The following is a 5,405-nucleotide window of genomic DNA, read 5'->3' as shown; positions in this document are numbered from 1 at the left end:
TGCGTGAAATTTGATGAACCTTTGTTATGATTCCTTATTTCAGTCGACGCTGAACAGTCTGGCTATATCAGAGCATCTTCTTAGCTGAAAAGGGTTAGAGAACTTTGTCATATTAAATGCGTTATAGTGTTGATTTTACCTTGGTTTTTACCTAGGTCGACGCGTGGCAAATGTCTCGAGAGTCATGGCAGATATATAATTTGGCTGTTTTCTGTAGTTACGTTTTTCAAAAATATAGGTGAGAGATAGAGAAGATCACAGCATTTCCTGTTTTTCCATTTAACATTTCTTTATTCTTTCTAAGAATCATTGCGTTTTTCTTCCTGCCTTTTTTTTATGCTGAAGGGAGAAATGTGAAGGGGATAAACTTCCTTTTTTTCATCATTTACTGAAGCATGTTTTCAGATGAGAAGTGTTTTGTGTACTAGTAATTAGCTTTACCCCAACAGATAATCTCGTCGTAAGCCAATAGGCCTCCTATTAGCCTATCTGTACTTCCTATGTACAGTACTCTCTTCCCTACCCTGATCAGTCCCACCTCGTAACCATTGTACCCTCCTCCCCCTGGTCCCGTTCCATTTCCATCCCTCCTATCCTCACCCATACTGTAACCACCATACCCCCTTACCCATTCCGCTCCACGCCATCTCCCCTCACAGTTTTCTTTGCCTTACTCCTCTTTTTCTCCGTCTGTTCCCACACCATGGTATCCCTGTCCTCATCATTACAGTCTCCATCGCACCCCTTCGTGTCGCTCCCTCTTCCCCTTCCCACAATGAGTGTTTGCCTTAATGTCTCTCGTGCTGTCGATAGGCATAAATTTAAGCCTTCTTCTCTCTTCCCTTGCGCCACCATACACCTCCATCTCATCTTCACAAGCTCCCTCTTTACCTTATTCCCCGAACCCATGTCTTTTAGGTCACCCTCCCCCCCCTCACACTCGTCCCTACTTCTCTCCCTCCCTCCCTTTTTCTTCCTTCCTTCCCTACCTCCCTTCATCCTTCCCTGTCTGCCTCCCTCCATTCACATCTTCTCCCCTTCCCCACTCCTTCCCTACCTCTCTCTCACTCTTCCTCTCCCCTCTCACCTCTCCATACCGTCTTCCCTTCTTCTTGCCCCCTCTCCCTACCCCTGTCCTTACTTCCTTGCTTATCTCCCTTCCTTTGGTTGGTCTCTTCACCAAACTGTGGGTTTTGCGTTTCGGCTCCATCTCGGACCATACTGTTTGTTCTAGTGATAACCTTGTGTGTGTGTGTGTGTGTGTGTGTGTGTGTGTGTGTGTGTATTTCATCATCTGACCCTACCCCGACGAATGATTTTTCCTCCGTGTGTTTTCCTTTGTAGTCGTGGTTCCTTTCATGTTAGGATGTCATTGGCCTCGGAGTCTGTGATAACTGAATCATTCATTCGTAAGTCAGGTCGTGGTAGTCTGATGGTTATGAGTTTGCTAGAGGAAAAAATGTTTTAGTCTACTGAATATACGGTACCCAGATCATTCTCGAGGTCCTTGAATTATACTGTTTGTGTAGGCTTATCAACGTAACTCTTTGAATCGGGTAGTTGTACTGTGCCCTCGAGAAATGGCTGATGCACAACTTTTATAGGTTGATTTTAGCAGTATTACTAACAGACAGAAATGAACACTTATAATCACTTTCAATAAACACAAGTACGTTGAAAGTGTTCCAGCATTACTCTGGAAATGTAAATAAATTTTCTTGTTGTAGGTATATCACCATTTACTGTGAAAAACTGTATATGTTTTCATCTGCTACAGTTGCCCTTCGATGCACTGTGAATATCTTCATACATTTCCTTTTGTTTAAATTTTTCCAGCTTATATCTGTGAAAAAATAATAACGTTGTTGTTTCACCATGTAATCAGAAATTTTTTGTATCTTGTCATTTCTCTGCCACAAGAAGTGCAAAAAATATACAGTATTTTCTTACACTTGAGTTACTCCACCCTACAGGCCTACTGTGAAATTACATATATATACTGTATATATATATATATATATATATATATATATATATATATATATATATATATAGATATTTATTTATATATATACACTGTATGTTTTGTAATTGCTCCACCGATTGCCTTACCGTTAACTCTGAAAACGTTAACATGCTTTCTTATGTTTCAGTTACGCGACCAAGTGTGTTGGCGACACTTCTCGTATCTGCTTCACGTCGACAACAACAAAAGGAAAAAAATGGCCATCACGCATTTCCTTCCACACCTGCCACGAGGTGAGGATGTGAGGAGGTGCTGGAGGGGAAGGAGGGGGTGAGTTGTGGGTTGCTGAGGTTGTGAGAAGATGAGGAGAGGTATGATGCTGAGGTTGAGAGGGAAGGGGAAGGGGTAGTGGGGTGGTGGGGGTTAGTTGGGTGATGAGGCTGGGAAGGATGGGGAAAGGGCAGTAGGGTGTTGAGGTTGGGAAGGGATGGGGAAAAGGTAGTGGGGTGCTGAGGCTGGGAAGCTAGGAAAGGGGTCGGGTATCAGTGACGTTACTAAGACGTGAAATGGACCAAGAGCAAAAGGATTCTGGAGCGCAGACCGATTAATGGATAAATCGGTATAAGCTAAATTGAAAAGTCAGAGTATCGGAGTGATAAACAAGAGATGGAGCGAGAGGAAGAAGCAGAGTACATGATGGTGAGTGGAATTGGCACATAAAAGTTAAACCCGTCAGTAGTAAAAATAACACCCACGTACAGAAATTATGTGTATTGTGAGCCTCGTGAAGTAACAGTTAATTAGTTACATTTGAGAAAGGTGGGAGAGGATTTCATACTGCAGTGGATTTTGTCATACTGATGGTGATGATGATGATGAGTGCAGATTTGAGTAAGAGAGTGGCTCAGTGAGTGGGTGAGTGTGTGGATGAGTGAGTGGTTGGGTCCTTTCGGGAGGCTACAGGTGTATTTACTGATACTGTTTACCTTGGGTGGTGAGAGGGGCACAGAGGGGCGGAGGGAAAGAAAGATGAGGAGGGGAGAGTGAGGGGAAGGATTGAGGGAATGAGGAGAGGTATTGTACGGAGGAAAAGAGAGGAGAGGGTGAGGGGAGGGAGAGAGGGAATCAGAAGAAAGGAGAGATAAAAAGACAAATGGAGGAGAAGAGAAGTAAGGAAGAGAGAATGAGGGGAGGAAAAGAGGGAATGGGGAGGGGTAAAGAGAGAATGAGAGGACGTATGGAGGAAAAGAGAGACGAAGAGAGAATGAAAGAGAAGAGGATGAGGAGAGGGAGGGAGAAAATGAGAAGACGCATGAAGGAAAAGAGAGGGGAGGAGGAATGAAGGAGAGGAGAGGTATGGAGGGCGCTATGTGAGGAAGAGAAAATTAAGAGAAAGGAGAAAACTTTTTTTTAACAGTAAGAACAAAAAGATGAAAAAGTCCAAAGAAAGTTGGCCGAAAGAATGCAGAAATCAAGATGCGTTTATATAGTAATGAACGGACACACATTCTCCCTAGCTGCCTACCAGCACCCCTTCTGTATGTGAGTGGCGTGCAATACCTGTGTAGCAATGCAGTTTCACCCTTTTTCTGTCCAGCTCCCTAATGTAGTTGTTAATGGGCATTCTCATACCTATAACCAAATTACCATCACTGGTAGTTTTCCTCAGTCTGTATTTCCCTTTGTCAATGACTGTAAGTCTTTTAAACACAGAATATCCAGGCACCTCATAATAAATGGATCTTGGTTTTGCCTCTCGTTCAGTATTCATTGGAAAGAACAGCCTCTTCCCAGCCTCCAGCCCTTGTTTCTTATTTTTTAGATGCGGGATCATATCTAAGTCTCTCTCTCTCTCTCTCTCTCTCTCTCTCTCTCTCTCTCTCTCTCTCTCTCATGATTTTCGGACGCAAGGTGCTTCACTCCCATAGACTTCAGTGACTTTAACGAAGCCACAACGTACCACATCACACAATACATCATACCACCTCACACATCACACCACACAAAATCACCCTCCCACGCCACACCACATCAAGGGCATTAATGGAAGAGCCTTAGTGATACCACATCTAATGTTTTTGGATTCCCCCCCCCCCACTTCAGAGCTCGTTGTGGGTAAGCTAGACGCAGCTTTTCTCCAGGAGTAGAAAGAGGAGACGGTTCTAACCAAAGCATTGTAAAAATAAAAACAATTTTAGTGTTAACTGCCTTATAGTAGTGTTACATTCATTTTGTTAGGGCTGACAATGTTATTATTTGCGCTGGCTGTGAACCTCTAGGTTTCACTGATTCTCCTGCTGTGGGAGGCTGCACAGTTTTCCTGCGCTTCTTTATTTAAAAATTGACCTGTATAGCGTAGTGATGAATTATTATTATTATTATTATTATTATTATTAAACTTTCTCCAAGAGCAACAAGAAAATCAAGTGTGGTAAGTAAGCACTTGCATCTGTCATAGTAAGTGACTCAGAATCATGGTGTTGAAAAGTAGAAATGTGAACGAGATGGAGACCCTTTTGTTTATTAATGATTTATTTTACATGAGAAGCGGTTTGGTGGTGAGGAAGTGAGAGTCAGCCGCTTCCCCCCCCCCCTCTCTCTCATTTTATTTCACTGCTTCCTTTCCCACTCTTTCTGGTTTCCTGCCACATTCCTAATTCTTTTTTCACTTTCACAGGGCTGTTTTCTCTCGTTGTTTGGTTATCACACTATCTTTCGTCCCATTACTTTTCATAAATTGTGAATCCATTCCTTCTTACGTACTGTTTAATCCTCCCACTTTCGCAGCTTTTTTGTCTTCTCTTTTTGTCGTTCTAATCTTCCTTTCATCTGTTAATTTCTTTGTCTTTTTCTCCCCCTCCTCCTCCCCCTCCTATTAATCACCATCGCTCGGCCACACTGAAGTGTGTATGGCCTGTTGGTCTAGGGGTATGATTCCTGCTTTGGGTGCAGGAGGTCCCGGGTTCAAATCCTGGACAGGCCCGATATTTTAATGGGTGAACAAGGTGAGTATTCTGCTTCCCTGTCCTGTTCGTAAACCCGGTCTGTGTATCTAAAGAAGGGCTGTGGGATTGGTGTATCTATGTGCGGTGTGTGTGCATCTGTGTAAGGTCTGTGCGGTCTGTGTAAGGTCTGTGTGGTCTGTGTATCTGTGTATGGTCTGTATCTGTATACAGTCTGTGGTGTGTATATCTGTGTAAGGTCTGTGTGCTCTGTATGGTCTGTGTATCTGTGTAAGGTCTGTATGGTCTGTGTATCTGTGTAAGGTCTGTATGGTCTGTGTATCTGTAAGGTCTGTGTGGTCTGTGTATCTGTATATGGTCTGTGTGGTCTGTATGGTTTGTGTGTCTTTGTAAGGTGTGTGTGGTCTGTATATCTGTGTAAGGTCTGTTTGGTCTGTGTATATACAGTATGTTAGGTCTGTGTGGTCTGTATATCT

At 43.1% G+C, this 5,405-nt stretch overlaps 1 non-coding gene across 1 annotated transcript; it reads left to right on the top strand.

Moving 5' to 3' along the window:
* The first annotated feature begins 4,877 nt into the window (after positions 1 to 4,877).
* TRNAP-UGG (transfer RNA proline (anticodon UGG)) lies at positions 4,878 to 4,949 on the top strand. The gene has a single exon. It is a non-coding gene; the product is annotated as a tRNA-Pro (tRNA).
* The last annotated feature ends 456 nt before the right edge of the window (positions 4,950 to 5,405 follow it).

The sequence above is a fragment of the Coenobita brevimanus genome, chromosome 92, assembly GCF_032717465.1.
Source record: "Coenobita brevimanus isolate Jiangsu-jjx chromosome 92, ASM3271746v2, whole genome shotgun sequence".
Taxonomy (NCBI): domain Eukaryota; kingdom Metazoa; phylum Arthropoda; class Malacostraca; order Decapoda; family Coenobitidae; genus Coenobita; species Coenobita brevimanus.
This window is presented reverse-complemented; position numbering and strand designations above follow the sequence as displayed.